General features: G+C 39.7%; 1 long non-coding RNA gene across 1 annotated transcript in view; it reads left to right on the top strand.

The window, feature by feature from the left end:
* LOC311519593 overlaps positions 1 to 19,813 on the top strand; it is a 29,356-nt gene extending 9,543 nt beyond the window's left edge. Inside the window, exons 4-5 of the long non-coding RNA XR_014711319.1 lie at positions 5,203 to 5,289; positions 19,455 to 19,813. This is a non-coding gene — a long non-coding RNA (uncharacterized lncRNA). The remainder of the gene's footprint in view (positions 1 to 5,202; positions 5,290 to 19,454) is intronic.
* The last annotated feature ends 582 nt before the right edge of the window (positions 19,814 to 20,395 follow it).

Raw genomic sequence — 20,395 nt, 5'->3', positions numbered from 1 at the left:
AAATCATAATTTTGTTGAAAACAATTTCATTGAATTTTGAGAAAAAAATTCAACATTCATAGAATCATAGAATATCAGGGTTGGAAGGGACCTCAGGAGGTCATCTAGTCCAACCCCCTGCTCAAAAGCAGGACCTATCCCCAATTAAATCATCCCAGCCAGGGCTTTGTCAAGCCTGACCGTAAAAACTTCTAAGGAAGGAGATTCCACCACCTCCCTAGGCAACGCATTCCAGTGTTTCACCACCCTCCTAGTGAAAACGTTTTTCCTAATATCCAACCTAAACCTCCCCCACTGCAACTTGAGACCATTACTCCTTGTCCTGTCCTCTTCTACCACTGAGAATAGTCTAGAACCATCCTTTCTGGAACTACCTCTCAGGTAGTTGAAAGCAGCTATCAAATCCCCCCTCATTCTTCTCTTCTGCAGACTAAACAATCCCAGTTCCCTCAGCCTCTCCTCATAAGTCATGTGTTCCAGACCCCTCATCATTTTTGTTGCCCTTCGCTGGACTCTCTCCAATTTATCCACATCCTTCTTGTAGTGTGGGGCCCAAAACTGGACACAGTACTCCAGATGAGGCCTCACCAATGTCGAATAGAGGGGGACGATCACGTCCCTCGATCTGCTCGCTATGCCCCATTCTTGAAATTGTTCTTAAATTCTCATTTTCCAAAACCCTTTTTCTGTAAATTATTTTTTTCTTGTTTATCAAACTAGATTTTTGATAAATTAAAAATGTGAATAACCTTTTAAAATGATAGTGGTTTCATTTTGAACCCTTTGAAGAGAACATTTTGAAATTATGTGTAACATGTTCATTTTTCAAATAGTTCTATAAATTCACCACCTCTAATATTTCATATGTATTCCAGGGTTTCAAAGTGCTCTCAGTATTAACATTGTTAGTCTAGTAACATTACTTTGAATTAGTTAACTATTAACGATCTCAGATGGCAGATATCTGCTGGCCAGTAGAGAACACTTCCACTTCAATTCACTTAGGTCAGGATAATTCATCTGAATAAAAATAATCTGTTTGGCAATATTGTTTGGTATGTTTTTTGAAGCCAGTGTTTGAAAATTTATTTCACTGTGGTGAGCTGAATTTTAGCACATGGCATTTCCTTTGCCTGAGTTTGCTAAATGTAGTATCTGATCGTCGAGACCCCATTAGCCATTTGGAGCTTGTGGACATTGGTGGACATGAACGTTGTGCCTGTAGCACAAGACTATTCTCTTTCTTTATCTTAACACTGTAATACTTCTTCTCTTTGACATAAACAGTGTTCAAAGTACTCCAATCCCAGCCACAGATAGTACAAATGGAACACACACAAAATGATTTATGCGCACTTGACTGTGTTCTATATCTTATTAGATGAAGGATTACTGTACTAGACAGGGACACGTTATTCCAAAAAAATCCATCTTCGTAGATATCTAGTGCTCAGTCTCATGTCCTCTGCCAATGTGTTCTAGCGTACTATTGCTATTTTTCCACTCTGTGATCTTTGCCATGTGATGCACAGTATATGTGGCCCTGGAGGAGTTCTGGGATGAGTTCCATTGCTAGCAGAATGCAATAGCTGCAAGATACAGCTCGCTTTATATTACTTATTTACAAGCAATTTCTGCTGGAATGTCCTATGATAAATGTCATTTTCTAATTTCTGCTAGATGTGGCTGATGATGTTTAAGAACACATTTTTCCTGAAATACATTCTCTCCCTCCCCCAATTCTCTCTCTTCATTTCCGTATATTTATTACATTCTACACCTTTGGAGTAAGTTTCCACTAAATAAGTCAATAGATTTAATACAGAGAACAACAGATTTAGCTCTATAGATATTTTACATAAGGCTGGAGTTTTGATCTTGTAAGAAGTCATAAATAGAGCTATAATACAAAAAATTGGTGCTTTTTTCAGTATACAAAGTACTGAAATATAATTATTGCTGATATTTAATCACAAAGGGTCCAATCTAGTCCCTACTCAAGTCAATGGAAACGCTCCCACAGATATCAGCGATAACTGGATCAGACTGAAAAAAGCCACTAGGCTTTTCTCTATGGGGTGATGCTGAAGGGAGTGGAATAGTTATAGGGAGGGTGAAAGTGGTTGCACAGTTATATCCAATATACCATATAGCCACTAACAGGTTCTCTATAACTCCATGTTTTGAACACTATTAAGTTATGCTCCGAGTTCTATACATCCCACCAGAGGGCTATTCTAAGGCAATCTAGGGGGTCCCTGTAGCATTTGTTGTTACATACACAGCTGAGAGCCAAAGGGTTCAGGGAATTCATATCTTCAGATCTTGTCTTTATGACTAAAATGACCTGGAAGTTGCACCACCTGACCATTCTAAACAATTACTGGCCACACCTCCAGGAATGATCTAAAGGAACTCACAAAATGTAGATATTTAAAGGAAAGTCCATCCTTTCTGTACCATTTTACATATAAAGCTGGGATATATCAAATACAGCTCAAACCCACAAAGCAATGGATTAGCAGAACAGAAGTTAAGTTATTGTAACCCTTCTGCCTGTCAGAGTTGGCAGCAACAAGGGCCGGGTTCAATATCTAGGGGATCCATTCCAATAACACAATGCAAACCGGCTCGAGCCCCCACCCAGTGACCTGGGACAAATATATACCACCCCCGCTGGGTGCCTCCAAGAGGCAATACTTCCCCTCTCGCAAGCGCACAGTCTGAGTGTAGCAAAAGCCTTTTAATAACAGAGAGAAACAATGTGGCATTATGTTGGGGAAACACCACCAACAGGATTCATAACACAACCCATGAGCAAAAAAACCCCCACCCCAAGCAAATTGGGGCATGCCCTTTTCCCTTTGGTTCTTGAGTCCAGCAACCCCAAATCACCCAAAGTCCGAAAAGTCCAATGCCCCAAAAGTCTCTGTCCCTGGTCAGGGCAGCCCCAGAGTTCGAAAGTTTATCTGTGGAGCTTTACCTCCCAACCTGTGTGGAAATGGGACGGGGGGTAAAAGGCACCTTACATGATCTGAAGCTGACCGCCCCATAGCGGCGCTCTGCTCCGCCAGCCGCCCCACGAACTCCTTCGCTCAGCTGCGCTCCGCTCCGCCAGCCGCCCCACGAACTCCTTCGCTCAGCTCCATGGCCCACAAGCAGCTCCTGCCATCCACAAACTGCTCCGCGTCGAACTGCTTCACCAGCCGGTCCGCAAGGCACTCCAGCTGTCCTGCAAACTGCTCCACAATACATCTTCAGGCTCCCCCACTACTTAACACAACACTCAGTGATTTCAGCTCTTAGGTAAATTCAGCTTGTAGTAGGGGAGCCCCAGTGCTGGTGCACTGTCAGCCCAAAGTGAGCGCAACAGCCTATAACTAGACTTCTAATGAAATCAAAATTAGCTCTGATATTCCACAGTGGAGAAAGTGCAATTAGCACGTAAGGCCCTCACCAAGGGGCCCATACCACCAAGTATTAATACTTGTCCCCAGCCTCTCTCCATTCACACAGTTTTGGAACCCATGACCCTTGCCTAGCGAGTGCTACTTAGTTGATGGTGAATCCCTCCATCATAACAAAAGGCCACACACAGTTCCAAACACAGTTCCCATAATCAGGGTAATAACAATTTATTCTTCCTGCCCCAATAACAGAGACACTGGGGATCCCACAGCAGCCAAAGTGACCATTTGGGCAGCTATGGTCTCATTCTAGGCGTGGTGGGTGTGCCTATGCAAATGAGATCGGCCCCTGAAGTTCTTTTCCACAACTTGCTACACCTCACCACCAGATGTCAGGGTGGAGCTCATCCTGACACTGCTTACATCATTATTTTTTCTTGTAGGGAGCTTTCATTATTAAGTGGTCAAGCTTACAGTACACAATTTCATCTGTCTGTTTATACTGTACATGTGTGATGAGATTGCTCTACTCACCGCTGGACAGCACTGCCTCCTGGCAGTGTTGAGGACTAGCTCAGTCACGCTGACACCCCTTCTAGCAGTTTCTCTCTGTAGCCCTTCTCTTGCTCCAGGAACAGCAGCATCCTCTTCCTGATCAGCACTATTGTGGGTGGTTTCTCCTTCCAGGGGAGGGGAGGGGCATATCAAGCCATCTTCCACTTCACTACCTCACAGTAGCAGATAGGGGAACACAGGCCCACCCTCTACTCCAGGTTCGAGGGACTCTACACAGCATTCAAGGTCCATTCCCTACACCTTGCTGCCTTTCCCTAAGCTGCTTCCATACCTTCTAACCCTCCCCATTCCTCTAGATTTGCCAGTCTCTTCACTCCCTCAGCCAAAGGAGTAACTTTAAGCAACTCATCTCTGCAGCCCCTTTCTCCCAGGGGTAACTACAGACTTCTTCCTACTACCCCCTCTGCTTCCAATTTCTTGTCTTTTGTAGAAGCCTTACTTGTCCATTGTAGGTGAGCTTCTCCTTAATTAACTGACTTCAATCTAAAGCTCCCCCTACTCCTTGTTTGCAGCCTAATTAGCTGATTGGGCACACCTGGTTCAGCTCTTGCAGGCTCATGCCCCAAGACAGTATGTCTAATGCAAATACAGTACAGAAGTGAGAGGCCTCAGGTTTTCAAGTTTCCTTTTCCAACAGTAATATTTTTCAGAGTTTCATCCTAGACCAGCTGAACATCAGTTTCTGATCAAATCAATCAGGTATAGACATTTCTATAACACTGTCCACTAGAACCAACAAACAGTGGGAAAATGTTCTCTAAATCCTAGCTGTGATTCACACTTTTCATATTTCCATTGCTAATTTTTCTATGCACATTAGTGTGACTGGTTTTTGTTCTCATGACGACTTGGGTAGAAGCAAATAGACCTATTAGTGTGTGAACAAGCACATTCATAATGAAAGTGCTCAGCCTGCCACTCTAGATACATACTAGTCTTGTGTGCTTCAGAGTAAGGGTATTAGGAGGTCAGAGAAGAATAGCAGAGTGGGATATCCAGTGATTTCCCAAGAAACAAGACTGTCATCAGTTATCCTGAGCAACAAGTACTAAGTATTTGGTGTTTTTACCAAACAGTTTTAAAGAGATGTATCTTGCAGTGGTGGTGAGATTTTGGGCTCAGCCTAGTATCTTGCACTAGGAGGAAATTTCATCAGGAGGGATATTAAACCATGATCTCTCTATTTTAATATTTCAGTCTTCTGGGTTATCTTTTGCAGTTCACTTCAAAGTCCCAAGCTGGGTGGCATGAAAGTATTATCTCTATTATGATGGATAATGGATGGATAAACTAAGGCACTGCAAGGGTAAGTCACTTGCTGCAGGCACATAGCAAGTCAGCAGCAGAGTCAGGAACTGGACCCGGATCTTCTGGCTGCCTCTTATTCCATAACCACAAAACTATCCATCCTTGAAGAAAAACTAAAATAGAATAGTGTTTTGTTTTATATAATGCCTTCTCTTTGTAAGCTATCTTATGGATATTTAAAGAACCATAACAAGATGATTGGGTGTAGTGCCGTGTTTTCTAGGTAAATAACTTACAGATAGATCCTGGGCTGGTGTAGATTGGTGTGTCTCCATTGACTTCAGTGGAGATAATCAGGAGATGTAAATCAGCTTATCTGGCCCTCTGATGTACCTTTCACTGATTTCACTGGGGGATGCACCCACATATCCAAAGGTAGAATTTAGCCCTTTGTCACAATATGTTAGAATTTAGCTCTCACAGCCTCGGACAAAAGAACCTGTTTTATTAAAGAGATAAGGGACCCTCGTTTATCATAGCTTCCAAAGCACAGCTCCTCTAACAGTGCAGCAACACTCCAAATAGTGTACAGCTGCTCTCTTAGTATTGCACTATAATGGCATCAGTGTGTATGAAATCAAATGAGAACAGTGAAGACATTTTAAAAACTGATAGAGCTGGACTGGATAGGAGTCTCATGGCCACACTGTGCCCTGAGGGTTAGGACCCAGTGTGATTAGTTAGGATCTTTGGTTCCTGTCTAGCTTTGATATTTTTTTAATGATGGAAGTTCCTGAAAAATCTCATGATTTTTCCATGCATATTTTGGACTGAAATACACCTTTTTAAAAGTTTTAATAGGAGGGTCTTTTGTTCTAATTTCATTTAGTTCAGTAGTTTCAATCTAGTATTAATAAAAGATGCCAGAATTGACATCACACAAACACTTCAGTTACTCCACAGAGCAGATACAGGAACAGACAATGGAAGGGTAAGCTTCCTCATGTCACCTTGCCAACATGTACTCCCCTGATGTGAAGAGATGAGTAGTAGGTGCCCATTCACTGGTTGCCTCTCCCCTGAGACACCAAACAAACGTCCAGTAGTAGCTATGATGCTGTTTCTGTTTATTTTGCCCCCACAACCATAGGAATTGAACCAAGAACTTTCACTTCACAAAAGCCACTGAATAGTAATTAGGAGGCTTATTGTGACTTCTCAGTGCACCCAAAACTACTATTGACTTCAGTAGGTGTTTTGTGCACCAAGGAATGTAGGCCTGGGTTTCACACAGTAATGACTTTCAGTCACTATGGATATAGGCCAGATCGAAAAATCTGATCTGAAAGTTAAAAGTTCTGTGCCCAATTACTAATCTCTTGAGGCATCCAGTTACCTCAGTCCTTTAAATGTGAACCAAATTTTTGGGGGGGGGGGGTCGCAGGGGTGTTGGTTTTGCTGGTCATTGAAAGAAAAAAATTTCCCTACAAAATCAAGAGGGTACATTTTCAATGTGTTCTAAAGAGAGTGATGGCAACTCTGGCATCCTTAATGGAAGTTGCATCATGTCTCACGCACCATACATTGTCCTGAAAATTTTCCCCATCTGTTGTCCTAGAGGCCCCCTTGTACAACATTTTTTCTTTTGGCCTTACTTGAATTTTGAAACATGTGCCTAGTCGCATTGTCGTCTGTATAAGCTTTTCTTTTTCCTTCTTTATGGAATTAGATTTATAATTTACAGTACATCTTGTACGAGAAAAAAAATCCAACTTTGCATAACATCTACCAATGCAAATTTTTTATATCCTTAGCCATTAACAAATACACTACATTGATCTTATGTTTTGGAATCAGGCAGTTACCTAGAGATTTGTCTTTAAAACTCTATGTTATGGGACCAAAAAATAAAATACTTCTGCATTAAATTGGGTGCTTCAGTAGGAATCTTATAGGAGAGTTGGGTGAAGTTCGAACACATTAACCCTCTTGACACACTTGTTCTTCAACTGTTCTTGAGCAAAAAGTGCAGCCATGATGGTCCCAGACTGTTAGAGAGATAAGGCAGGGGAGGTAGTATCTTTTACTGGACCACCTTCTGTTGGAGAGAGGAGCTTTTTAGCTTTTTTTTAACTTAAAAATAAATAATAATAATAAAAAGCAGCGATACTCTCAGTACCTTTCCTGAAAAAGGTCTCTGTATAGCTCAAAAGCTGATCTCTCTTTGGCATAATAGTCATCAATTATACTGCCTATTCTGTTTGACTCCTTCCTTCAACGTTGACCAAAAGCAGTAAAGTTTCAGAAGTAAGCACTTGTCTTCTGATGTTCATAGTCATAAATGATCTGAAATGTCACACGTAAAAAAGGAAGCAGTGCACCGGCTTTTGTCAGGAGTCCTGGGTTTACTGGATCTTCATGTGGCTCTCCAGGAGGAGAGATCAAACAAGAGTTTTAGAACGTGCAGCTTTATGAGACAACACTGATTCCCTTGCAGGGTTTCCCCAAGCAGTGGAAATGGGAGCTTATTCTCTTTCCCACTCAGAAACGGTGGCAGGAGGATGTGGAGGGGCACAGAGTTAAAAGCAGGGCGGTGGGTCTCAGCTGTAACAAGGGAGGGGAGATTTCATAGCAGCAGGGTGTCTTATGGTTTCTGGTGTAAACCCGAGACTGCTCTATGGGATGGGCCAAATTGTTAGGGGAAGTTGTGAATGCTGCAGTGGGGAGAGGCCTTGCTGACATTTTATCTAATTAAAAAAGTAAAAGCCATTCTTTCTAATCAGATACTTTAATTTAGACTGGTGCTCTGAAAGCACTCATACAGCCTCTCAGGTGCGACTGGATGGCTCCTATTGTGCTGAGTTGCAATACTAGCCAACCTTGGCAATTTTTGAATTTCACAATTTGGTTTGCTTTATGAGAAGTATGTGGCACTGAGCCCTGAATCAGTATGAAATGTGTTACAATCTGATATACAAACAAATTCTCTGGGGCACAGTAGATGTTCTTATGGGAATGTTCTGCTCTACTTGGTTCAGTTTTCTTGGTCTGAGACGCTGAGACCACATTGGAACTGGAAATAATTCAAAAGTTAGAAAAAAAAATCTAATCTCAGAAGCTTGCAGTCATTTTCAAAGAAAACTCAATTAGTCTTCTATCCTTGTGAAGAAGAGCACGGCATTTTCTTCTGCCAGACCAGAGAGTTATGGAACTTAAGCACAAGTAGATGTCCTGATGCTAATGAAACTTTTTTTCAGTTTCAAATCACCATATACCGAAGCAGTCACATTGAATTACTTCCAGGAAAGAAAAAAACCTAACACCTACTTTCAAAGCAATTAAGGATAGGATTTGAGATCTAGCATCAATTTTTATTTCTATCTAAGATTAACATTTTTGGCTCAGTTCTCTGAAAACAAACGCAGATGTATTGTTATGCACTCACCCTTTTCTATTTATACAGTTTGAAATAGATAATTTTTCCCCCCCTCTTGTTGATATTTGACCTATATTCGAGAAAAATAGCCCCGGTTGAAAAAAAAAGTGAAAAAGTACCATGGCATTATTTGCAAAAAGAAAAGGAGTACTTGTGGCACCTTAGAGACTAACAAATTTATTTGAGCATAAGCTTTCGTGAGCTACAGCTCACTTCATCGGATGCATTCAGTGGAAAATACAGTGGGGAGATTTATATACATAGAGAACATGAAACAATGGGTGTTACCATACACACTGTAAGGAGAGTGATCACTTTAAGGTGAGCTATTACCAGCGGGGGGGGGGGGGGGGCACAACCTTTTGTAGTGATAAGCAAGGTGGGCCATTTCCAGCAGTTGACAAGAACGTCTGAGGAACGGGGTGTGTGTGTGTGTGTGTGTGTGTCATTATTTATAACTCACTGTTGTAAAGAGTAAAAGAACCAAAAATCATTGCTTGTATTCATGCATACATTAATTCTCCTTAAAATTATTTCTGTTCATTCCATTTTGGGGAAAATATGCACTGAAGTAACTTATATTTACAGAACTAGCACTGCAGTACCTCTGAAATAGCTTTGGTTCTGTCAATCTACTTTTTCCAACAAAAGAGTGCAGATGTAATGATCAACTTATTGGCAGGATGGAAAGCTGTTCAGGCTGATGTTTTTTGTGATTTACATGCAGATATGTTTGCAGGATTAGGTAGATACTGCAGTAATGGACACTATAGAAACCCAGGACAGAAAAATATGCACAAACTTTTATACATAAAAATAATTAATTGTGAGTTAAAGTCAACAATTTAAATATGAAAAATGCCAGGAAATTCTGAATTACCAACTTTAATTCTGCTCATTGTTCCCATGCCCACACTCCATGTATGGAGATGGAGAAACTTCTGCATTGCCACAATATATGTGACTCTGCCCCTTATGTATTAGGCATTACAATATTATTTCTTTGTTTTGTAGTATAAGATCATCCTGCCCTCCCTGACTTGTTTAGAATGTTGGGATGGGGTTACATGTGTATAGGTGGAGTGAAAATCTCTCACTTGCATTGGAAAGATACATAAGAAGGATGGTTTAGGATAAGATGGGAGTGTCTAACAAACCTGTGAAAAATTGGAAGAAAGTTGTAGCCTTTACTCACTGGGTAGATGTGGGGGTTTGGTGACAGTTGGAAATAGTCACTTTTATCTAGAGGGGAGATAGATAGCTAGAAAAAGTCTCTATCTTGGGGAGGGTGGGGGGGTGTTGGGAGAACAAGGAGAAGAGTGTTAAGGATATTGTAACAAAAGGGAGAGATGTCCATCAGATTGAAGGCTTGTGTGTGGACATTTTAAGGGGGCTGACCCTAATCTCATTGAAGTCAATGGCAAATTGCCCCTAAATAACGATTTGCTGCAAACCCTGTGTTTAAACTCACAACTTCAAATAAGCATTAACAAAGCTTTTTGGTGTGGAAAGGTTTTAAACACCCAAAACTTTGTTTTGATAATTAATAGTATTAACATAATGCCCAGGTCCCGCAGTCATGAACCAGGATCCTATTGTGCAAGGTGCTGTACAAATAAAACAAAAATATGGTACATGCCCTAAAAAGCTTTACAAAAGGACAGATGGATACAAGATGGGGTGGGGGGCAGAAGGAGTACCCAGAAACAATGAGGTAATATTAGCCAGCATGATAGGCAGTGGTGGATATTAAATCTTATTGTATTCATATTTCTGCTATTCTGATAATACAACTAGGTTTTGGCCAGCCACTGTGCAGGTGCATAGTATGGGAGGAGGGTAGGAAAGAGCACAGGGAACCTCCTCTTCACTAGCACGTTTTGTACAGGTCCGGTCTCATCAGCCGAGTACCAGGAATGCAACTTTTAGTCTTCAGAGCTGTCAGCATAACATAGTGCTTGTGCATTGCATTAACACCCAACATAAGAAACATCCACTCCAAAGCATCCGGGTAAATAGGATATTTTATAACTTCAAATACTTTTTATGTGTTAAAAGAAGTGCTTATTCATTTGTAGTTATTTCAGATATCCAGCTCATGTAACTGTTACTTTTGTAAGAACTTTCATTTGCATGAGGCTGTACATTTTATTGGACCTAATATAAATAATTTGAATAACTAATTCACACAGAATGAAACTAAAAATCAGATGGAAGAAATGACTTTATCAAAGGAATCCTAACACTGACATGCAGTGACATTCATATATTGCTTTCCTGCAATTGTTCCCCTTGAAAATAGGATTAGTGCTAGTTGTACCCTTGTAGTGTTAAAATGTAAGTATAATATTTATGGGAGCAGTTAATTTGGAATTAAATTAGCTTTTCCACAGATCAGAAAAAAATGTACACAAGAGGCTTATTGAATTAGATCTAGGAAAGAGAAAAGAACAATGACATTATTTCTCACAGAATTGCAGAGCTACCCCCAGTCAAGTCAGATCAAGAAGAAAAAAAAAATTAAATATAAAACCATTTCTGTTATGCAGGATTTTTTTTTTAAAAAAAGTCCTCAGGCAAATAAAGAATTATTTAAAGCAATATGTTGCCTCACCACAAAATGACTATGGAGTCCAATACTGTACGATTCAAGTCAGTGGCAGTTTTCCCACTGTCTTCAATGGAAGGCACACAAGTTTGTGCATGCTCTACATATTATTACTATATTACTATTTTAGATGCTTTAAAGATGCAGTCCCTGCTCCAAACAGTTTGTCATATATCCCTTTAAGTAGCTAAGGATCAAACCTGCAAAGCATCTAAGTTTTAAAATAAGAAACAACAAGGGGCTGATTATTATTACTATTTATTTGTATTGTGGTAGTGCTTACGAGCCTGAGTCACAGACCAGGATATCATTGGTCATGAGAGGAAAGAACCAGAGAAGAAAGGGTAAGAAGGGTAAGGGAGATGATGGGAGTGGGGCAGCAATTAGAAATAGAATGCTATCTACTTTCTTTTTTTTTTTTTAAATTCAATCTACATAAATGACAAGTTATGGCATGTAGGAAATTGATAAGGGGAGCTAAAAACATAAAACAAACAAACAAACCATGGTTGGCAGGGCTAAGTACAATACAATGTTTTTAAAAGTATCTTAGGAACAAAAAATCTCAGCAATGATATAGGTCCATTACTAGACGGAAATAGTAAAATTGTTAATGACACAAAATTTCAATAAATATTTCTATTCTGTACTCGGAAAGAAGCAGGGTGATGTACTCTTATTACATATGGATGATGAAGTACTTTTCAATCCATTATTGACTGAAAGAATGTTAAATAGTAGGGGTACATATTTTTAAATCAGGAGGCATGGATAACTTGTACCCCCATGAGCCACAAAAAAGGTGGATGAGATCTTTAGTCAGCTAATGTTAATTTTTAATAAATCTTGAAATACCAGGAAAATTCCAGAAGACTGGAAGTGTGCTAATGTGCCAGTATTTAAAAAAAGTCAAGTGGAATGACTCAGGTAATTATAGGAGATTAGCCTAACATCAATCCCAGGCAAAATAACTAAAAACCTTATACTGGATACAATTAATAAAGTAGTGAAGGATGGGAATATAATTAATGCCAGTCCAAAATAGTTTTATGGAAAATAGGTCTTGTCAAACAAACTGGATTTCATTATTTGATGAGATTACTAGTTTCATTGAAAAAGGTAACTGCGTACATGTCATGTCCTTAGTATTATGTAAGGCTTTTGACTTAGTACCATATAACATTCTTATTAAAAAGTTCTCTCATTACAATACCAATAAAGCTCATGTTAAATGGATTAAGAACTGGCCAACTGTGACAGACCTCAAAAAATAGCTGTCAATGGGGAATTGGCATCAATGAGGGTGTTTCTGCTGGATTCTGCAAGTACTAGGGACTAGGAACAATGCTATTCAATATTTTTATCAATAATCTGAAATTACATATAAAGTCACAGCAGATAACATTTGCAGATGTTGGCAGAGTGGTAAATAACGATGAGGACAGGGCAGGCATACAGAACTGTTTGGACTACTTGCGAAAAGGGCCCATTAAAACAAAATATATTTTAATACAGCCAAATGCAAGTTCATATGTCTATGAACATAAAGTTCAGGCCATACCTACAGCAGGGGGGGCTACATCTGGAAAGTATTGACTTTGAAAATAATTTAGAGAACATAGTGGACCAAACAACCCTCAACATTCGTTCTCAGCACAATGCTGTGGCAAAAAGAGCTAATGCAAACGGATGTATAAACAGGAGAATAGTGAGTATGAGTAGAGGGGCAATTTACTTCTGTATTGAGTACTGGTGAGATTGGTTCTGCACATAGTTAAAAAATGATGTTCAAAAATTGGAGACCGTGCAGCTAAGAGTCACAAAAATGATTCAAGGACTGGAGAAACTGCCTTAGAGGGAGAGATTTAAAGATCTCTATCCACTTAGTTTAATAAAAAAAGAAAAGTTTGAGAAGTGACTTGATTACAGTGTATAAGTACCTTCATGGGGAGAAAATACCAGATAGTAAAGGGCTCTTCAGTCTAGCACTGAAAAGCATAACAAGAATCAGCAGATGGAAGTTGGAGCCAGACACTTTCAAATTAGAATTAAGACTCAACTTTTTAATAGTGAGGATGATTAACCACTGGAACAATCTACTAAAGGTAGTGATGGATTCGCTATAGCTTGAGGTCTTCAAGCTGAGACTGGATGTCTTTCTGGAAGATATGCAGTCAACACACAAGTTACTGGGCCCAATACAAAGGTAACTTGATAAAAATTTATTGGCTTGCATAAAACAGGAGGTCACACTAGATAATCTAGTGGCCCCTTCTGTCCTTAAAAATCTATGACTATAAATGGATGAAAAGGCCTGGAGGAGAGGATTGACAGCAGAAGAGACATCAGCATTGAGGGACTGGAAGTCATGGAACGGTTTGGTGGCACGTGAGAGGGAGGGGAACAGATGGGCGATATCAAAAGAGAATAGGTGATGGTTATAGAGAGGGAACCGAGCAATAGAGAGATCAGTGAGAATTGCTTGGTGAAAACCAAGTCAAGTGAACAGCCCTGTAGGTGATTTGGAGATTTGAACCAGGATTGCAGGTCAAATGAGATAGGGAGTGTGAGGAGATGTGCTGCTAAAGGATCAGGTGGGTCAAGCTGAAGTCATCGTGGAAAATTAGGAGAATGAATCAGGAGCTGAAATTGGAGAGGAAGGGTGATGGGAGGAGCTGGATGGGTGGGAGATGACAGCAACATGGAAGTGGAGGGGAGTGTTAGATGTAGTGCTGTTCAAAAGGGGAGAAAGAGTGGGAAGGAGAAGGAGGAAGGGAATGGAAGAGGCAGGAACAGGATCTGTAGAAATTATATTAAAATAGGCCTGGGGAAACTTGAGGGTGATTTTAATTTAACAAAACAATAGGTCATTGTTTTACAAAGCCAAAAACGCGGGTACATTGACTCCAAGTCCGATATTGCATAAGGCTACAAAGATTTGTTAAAATCTGGATTCATTCATCCAGTTTGGGCCTCTATATTTCAAAGAGAGAATGATGTTTTAGCACAACTATATCAATTGCAGGTGTTGCTTTGCAAAACTAAAACAAATATCAGAACTGGTTCAGAGCTGGGAACCACCTTGTCTAAACACTCAAAGAAAAGCGTGTGTGGGGGATGGATGTTAGATAAATGGTTTTGGTCCATCTCTGTATTAAAGTGTTCTAAAGGAAAATGAGCCTAAGTATAAGTGATATATGAAACTAAGAATATCCAGTATTTATAGAATATCAAGGGCATCACCTCAGATGTTTTTTGAATTACCATTCATTTTGCAAAACCCTACTGTACTAAGTTTAACCTTGATTTTAAAAGTCAAGAAATCCTAACATGCACACATACTAGTATATATAAAATATAAAGGGAAGACTGGGGAAAGTATTTACAAAACAATAAAATCATATCAAAACTGTGATGCAATAAAAATACATTGTAGTAGGCTGTGGGAAAATACTCACAAACCAATAATCTTATTAATTCTAATGTGCAATAAAAACACAGTGTAGCAATATCTGTAACAGTTATGAGTTTAGAGCACAGAAAATGTGTTTCTCACCTCTTCCAATATTGCTTGCTTTAAATCTGTAATTCAGGTAATGTTTAGTAAGCACTCAGGAGGCAGGTTGGTAGAAGAAAAGGCTTTGCTCACTTATTAACTGAACATTCAAGTCTCACTAAGGGCCCAGTCCTGCAAACGCTTATTCATGTGAGTAACTTGACTCACATGAGTAGTCCCACTGAATCCACTTAAACCACTTATGTGAGTAAAATTACTCATGTGTAAGCATTTGCAGGATCAGGGCATAAATTTGCTCAGGCTTCTGAGAACATAGGGCCTGATTTTCAAGAGTGTTGACCAGCCACAATTCCGGCTGAAGTCTCTGGGAGCTGTGAGTGCTCAGCACCTCTGAAAATCAGGCCCCTAGAGCTAAATCCAAAACCCTCTGAAGTTAATGGGGGTTTTTCCATTGACCTCAATGGACTTTTATCAGACTAATCACATGGGATAAGTTCAGAGGCAGAACACAAGTATTAGCATTATCACTCTCATACTAACAACTTGATACAGTAAGGTATGTGGTGCATAAGGGATGGTAAGTGCTGCTGTTGAGGTCTGTTTGTTAGCATTGCACTTGTTTAATCTCTGAGGCTATGCATTTGAGGAAAGTTGTAAATCTATGCACATGAAACTATGAGGTGTGACAAAATGGCTGATGTTAGTATGGTAGGTCCTGTGCTCTTCTTGGTAGGGTGCTAAGATGCCATCCCTTACCCCTGTTCTTGAGGCATCAAGGGCCCTGCTAGAGGCCCAGGAGGGTGGTAAAGGAGGGAAGTGGGGGAGGAGGTCTAGGTTTGCTCCTTACTCTGAGCCCCAGCCTCTCTCAACCCCTGCAGATTCTTACCCTCTTCCCCCTTGGGTGGGGTACCTTTTGGTCATTAGACACTAGGGCAAGGTCTCCCTTACTTCAGTTTTCTGAAGTTTCAGGTCTCACAGCACATCTCCAAGCCCCAGTCCTCTCTCCTTCCCTTTATCTGCCTGAAGCAGGGGAGGTTTATTAGGTTCCTGACAGGGCCTTAATTGACTGCAGGTGCTCCAATTAACCTGTAGCCACTCTCCCTAGTCTACAGGGAACCACACCTTAATTAGCCTTGGGCTTCTATATTTCCCTTCTAACACTACTCCCTGGCCCTCGTGTATCACAGAGAATACTAAACAGTGGCAGATAAGACATGTGATAAGACACTATGTACTGTTTTCCATAGCCCAAATGTAGGGCTTTGTGGAATTTGTCCAGAATCCTGGGTTACAGTTAAATTAGGCTCCCCTGTTAGTACGGAAGAGAATTTTTACATCACAGAATCTGCAACCAAGTTTATTACACTTGGAACAGACCTTCACAGCTCTTCCCCATATTCATCAAGCTGCTGTTACTGCTGTACCTTGCTATTTAGTGCTCAGAAATGACAGTGATGGGGCAGATATAAAAAAAACAGAGTATCAGGGTGGAATTCACCCTCCTGTGCAGAGGGTCAGCACAAAGCATATATGTGACCCTCAAAATGTCGTTTAAACTTGACTTTAATAGTGAGTATGCTTTGTACTGGCCTTCTGTACAGGGCATAAAAATACACCCTGTAGTGGTCTGAATTTCATCCAAACTGTATATCTTACTGCCTGCCGCAATCAAGACCTTAATTCACACATTTATTATACCTTTATAAAATCCTGCATTTAGTCCTGCAGGATTTTATAAAGGTGTAATATATATGCAGAATGACTTCATTCATAACACAGACATTTATGGTTGCTCTGGTCTACAGACTACAGACGCCATTGTCCACAGATGGCATCTTATGCCTTTCGGTCATGTCACCGGAATGCCACAAGATGTTCTGGCGAACGCCATTTTCTGAGTGGCTTGTAATATCAAGGATAAAATTCCACCAATATGGGGGTGGAGATAGCCTTGAGGCAAGACCCCTCAATTATCTGAGTGCATCAAGTCTGTTCTGACATTGGACTCGTGGCCTGTCAAGCTCTTGCAGTTGCACAGGAACAGACCAAATGCGAACAATCGTTTGCTAAGCATTGAAGAAGATGATTTAGTCCTGAACCCAAAGTTGGGTCTTGTGCACATGAACTACTACTTGAACGTGTAAGCTTTATGGTTTAAACATCTGAGAAAGCCAATTAAACTGGTCTCTAATCCCACATTTTCTTATGCGCTAAAGCTTCTGTATAGTTACGATGACGACAGAGGATATGCTTGCCGAAAAAGTAACATAAAAACAAGGAACTATATTTTATTGCAATTACATAATGTACATACTGTACAGCACTTGCAAAGACTATGGCCTTATGCAAAGCAATCAAAACGCATTTCAAGAGCAAAGGCTGTATTTTGCCTTTTACTTATGCTCCAAGGCTCATGGTTTTTCCAAGTACTGAATCACCTCATTTAAATTAGCATTAAGCAGCATGTCTCTCATCCAGATTATGTAAAGTTGACACTCTTATTCCGAGCATCCTAAGCATAAAGAAATTAGTTGTGCATGTGTATGTGAGAGAGGAAAATGTTGGGGAAGTATAAATCCAAATTGATGCACGAGACAAAGAAACATATTGGTCTAAATTCTGCTTTGTTAAATAAATGTAAATCCAAAGTAACTTCATTAATTTGAGTGGTGTTACTCTAGATTTACACTGGTGTAACTGGGGCCAAAATTTGGTCCAGTTTTTAAAAGAATATCAGAGAAAAAATAGGTGGATAAGTTAAAGATGGACAGAGGCTCTTATGAAACACAGACCATTAACTGGGTCAAATTTAGTGATAGGCAAATATCTAAAACTTCAGCCTTTCAGTCTTGTGCAGATAAGCACCGAAAGAATGCATATCTACCCTTTATCTGAATTTCTTGACTCTGCTAAAGGGCTTGGTTTGGGCAAAGTTTGGGTTACTTATTTTGTCTGCACCAGTTTGCCAATCTCGAGTCATATTTTCATATGAATGAACTGTCTTTGGACATATTTTCCAAAGTATGGGACAGCTTTTTATTTGAGGCTGGATTGTGAACTCTTTATTAGAGATTAATCGCACTACTAAAAAACAGAATACCAATGGAAATTTATTAAATATTTTCAGATGTTTTTCTACATTTTCAAATATATTGATTTCTATTACAACACAGAATACAAAGTGTACAGTGCTCACTTTATATTTTGCATGCTCAATCATTTTTTTAATTGTGCGCTAGCCCTTCTCTTTATACACTGGAACTACTCCGTGTGAACAAGTACTTACCACTGACCATAATGGGGAAACTTGTGTGAATAAGGCCCCAATTCAGAGATCATCGTAATTCAAAAAAGTAGTTAAGGATGTTCAATGCGACTTAAGCTTGTGTTTAAAGCATGTGCTCAAGTGCTTTTTTGAACTGGGCCTTGGGGCCTGATCCAAAGCCCATTAAAGGCACTGGAAAGACTCCCATTTACTTCAATGGGCTTTGGATCAAGCACTGAGTGCTCACCAGTAAGTGTAAGGATTTCACAATCTGTCCCTTAATTTTTCACAACTACAGTAAAGACAACAAATTGTAGAGATCACATTGTGTTCTCCTTTAACTCAAATTGTGTTTTTTTTTAAAACTAGGAATCAGAGAATAAATTAGTATTAGGGGACCAATCCTGCATTCATTGCACATCCAAGTCTTCCCATTGAAATCAGGGATGTCTGCCCCAATGTGGTTTCTACTATGGGTTTACATCTGTGATTTCATTACTCTAATGCTGAGATGACATCCAGATTAGCATGCTAAAATTTCTTTTCTAAAGATTGCAAGAGGTGGGGTGAGGGTGGGGAAAAAGGAGCTTTCTCAGAGTACAAAGAGAAATGATTGCTCTTGTCTCAGAATAAAGTATGAACTGAATACATTTAAAAACAGCACGGTGCTTTAGGCCACTATTTTTCTTAATTATTTCTCTACTCCTAGAAAAACCACAATGAGAGAATTGAATGCAATAATTAGGAAAGTTGCTGCTGTCTGCCACAACATAGGATATTAATGTCTTTTCTCATCAATCACTCAATGAGATTCATCCCCTCTGCAGAGAGCTAGCACAGGGTTTATGCACTACGTAAGTCCCAGATAAACTTTGTTTTGAAGTGTTAAGTCACACTGATGTAGTCATAGGCCTTCTGCTAGCTCTCTGAACAGGGGATTAATTTTACTGTCGAATCTCCCTGTTCTGCGTGGCTATTTTTGTATCTATATCCTGTTGCTAATTCATATTTAATTTGCTGTCCAGCATCAACTCAGGGTTTCTTTTATCATTACCATGTCTCAGTTTTCTGTCTCTCATTGACTGTGTAGGTCCAGAATTATTTTCCCCAAGAGGTGTGGTTAATTCTCATTTTTCATTTCTCATCCATGTTTCTAACTTCTTTAGATATTATCTCCTCTTATTTCTCTGTTATCCTGGTGTTTACAGCACTTCCCAATTCAATATCATTTGAAAATGTTATTAACAAGATCTCCCCTACACCCCAAATGAAGCATTTTTTAGAAACAAATGAAGATTCTTTTTCCTCCATCCTTTCACACAAAATGATTGATATCCTAGTAACAAGTTAAAGAAGTCATTCTAATTGGAAAAACACCTCATTTATCTCTTTTACAGATTGGATCACAAATTTGAAGAGGTTACCACTGAAAAAATGGCAGTGTACTGCAATCCTCTAAAGCCTTGAAAACATTGACTGGGCCAGAGCTACAGCTTGTGTCAATGGGCCCAATTCCACTTAAGTATTGAATGCCCATTGATGCCAGCCAAGGATCCAGTCCAGATGATTTTATGGAAACCACAGGTATAAAACAGAAGTTTCCTTTGGTCCTCTCTTGACAAAAATACAAGGAGGAACCCCTTTGGTTCTGGCTTGGGGGAGGACTTCCTGCCCTGTGGAAAAGGGTCTGAAGCCTTTCAGCTATGAAGCAAAGTTGATCATCTGGTGTGCTTTTTCTGATGGTTTCAAGGAGAAAGGTAGCAAATATTTTATAATTGAACTAATTTTTCTCTACCATGCTGATTCAGATACTAAACTGCTCATGTCAGAATTACATGCTTTATACCATCATGTTATCCTGCCATTTATTCTGTTGTTCCTGACATAGCATGACCCATCTTCAACACTTTTTCTTTGTGAGACATATGTAAGCACTATCTAACGTATCATCTTTCTATTGAACATATTCATCTAAAAATAATTTCAAATATTGCAGTAAGATGAAATTTCTAATAAAAGGGGAAAAAATGAAGATTGACAAATGCTCTACTCTGTATAAATGCTTTCTTTGCTCAGAGATGCTGGAACTAAGGATGTGGGGAGTGCTAGAGCGCCCCCTGGCTTGAAGTGGTTTCTATTATATACAGGATTTACAATTTGGTTCAATGGCTCTCAGCACCCCCACTATAAAAATGGTTCCCCCACCCCTGCTTGCTCATTAGCAGTAGACTGTACTAGTTATTTAAAGGTTTACTGAGGTGCCATGAAAAAATAGTTTATCTGCACTCCAGAGACTGAAATAATTTATTTCTAAATTCATACACAATGCAATGAAGTT

Source organism: Lepidochelys olivacea (assembly GCF_965140295.1).
Source record: "Lepidochelys olivacea isolate rLepOli2 genome assembly, chromosome: 4".
Classification (NCBI taxonomy): Eukaryota; Metazoa; Chordata; order Testudines; family Cheloniidae; genus Lepidochelys; species Lepidochelys olivacea.
The sequence above is the reverse complement of the archived record's forward strand: the minus strand, read 5'-3'. Positions and strand labels throughout refer to the sequence as shown.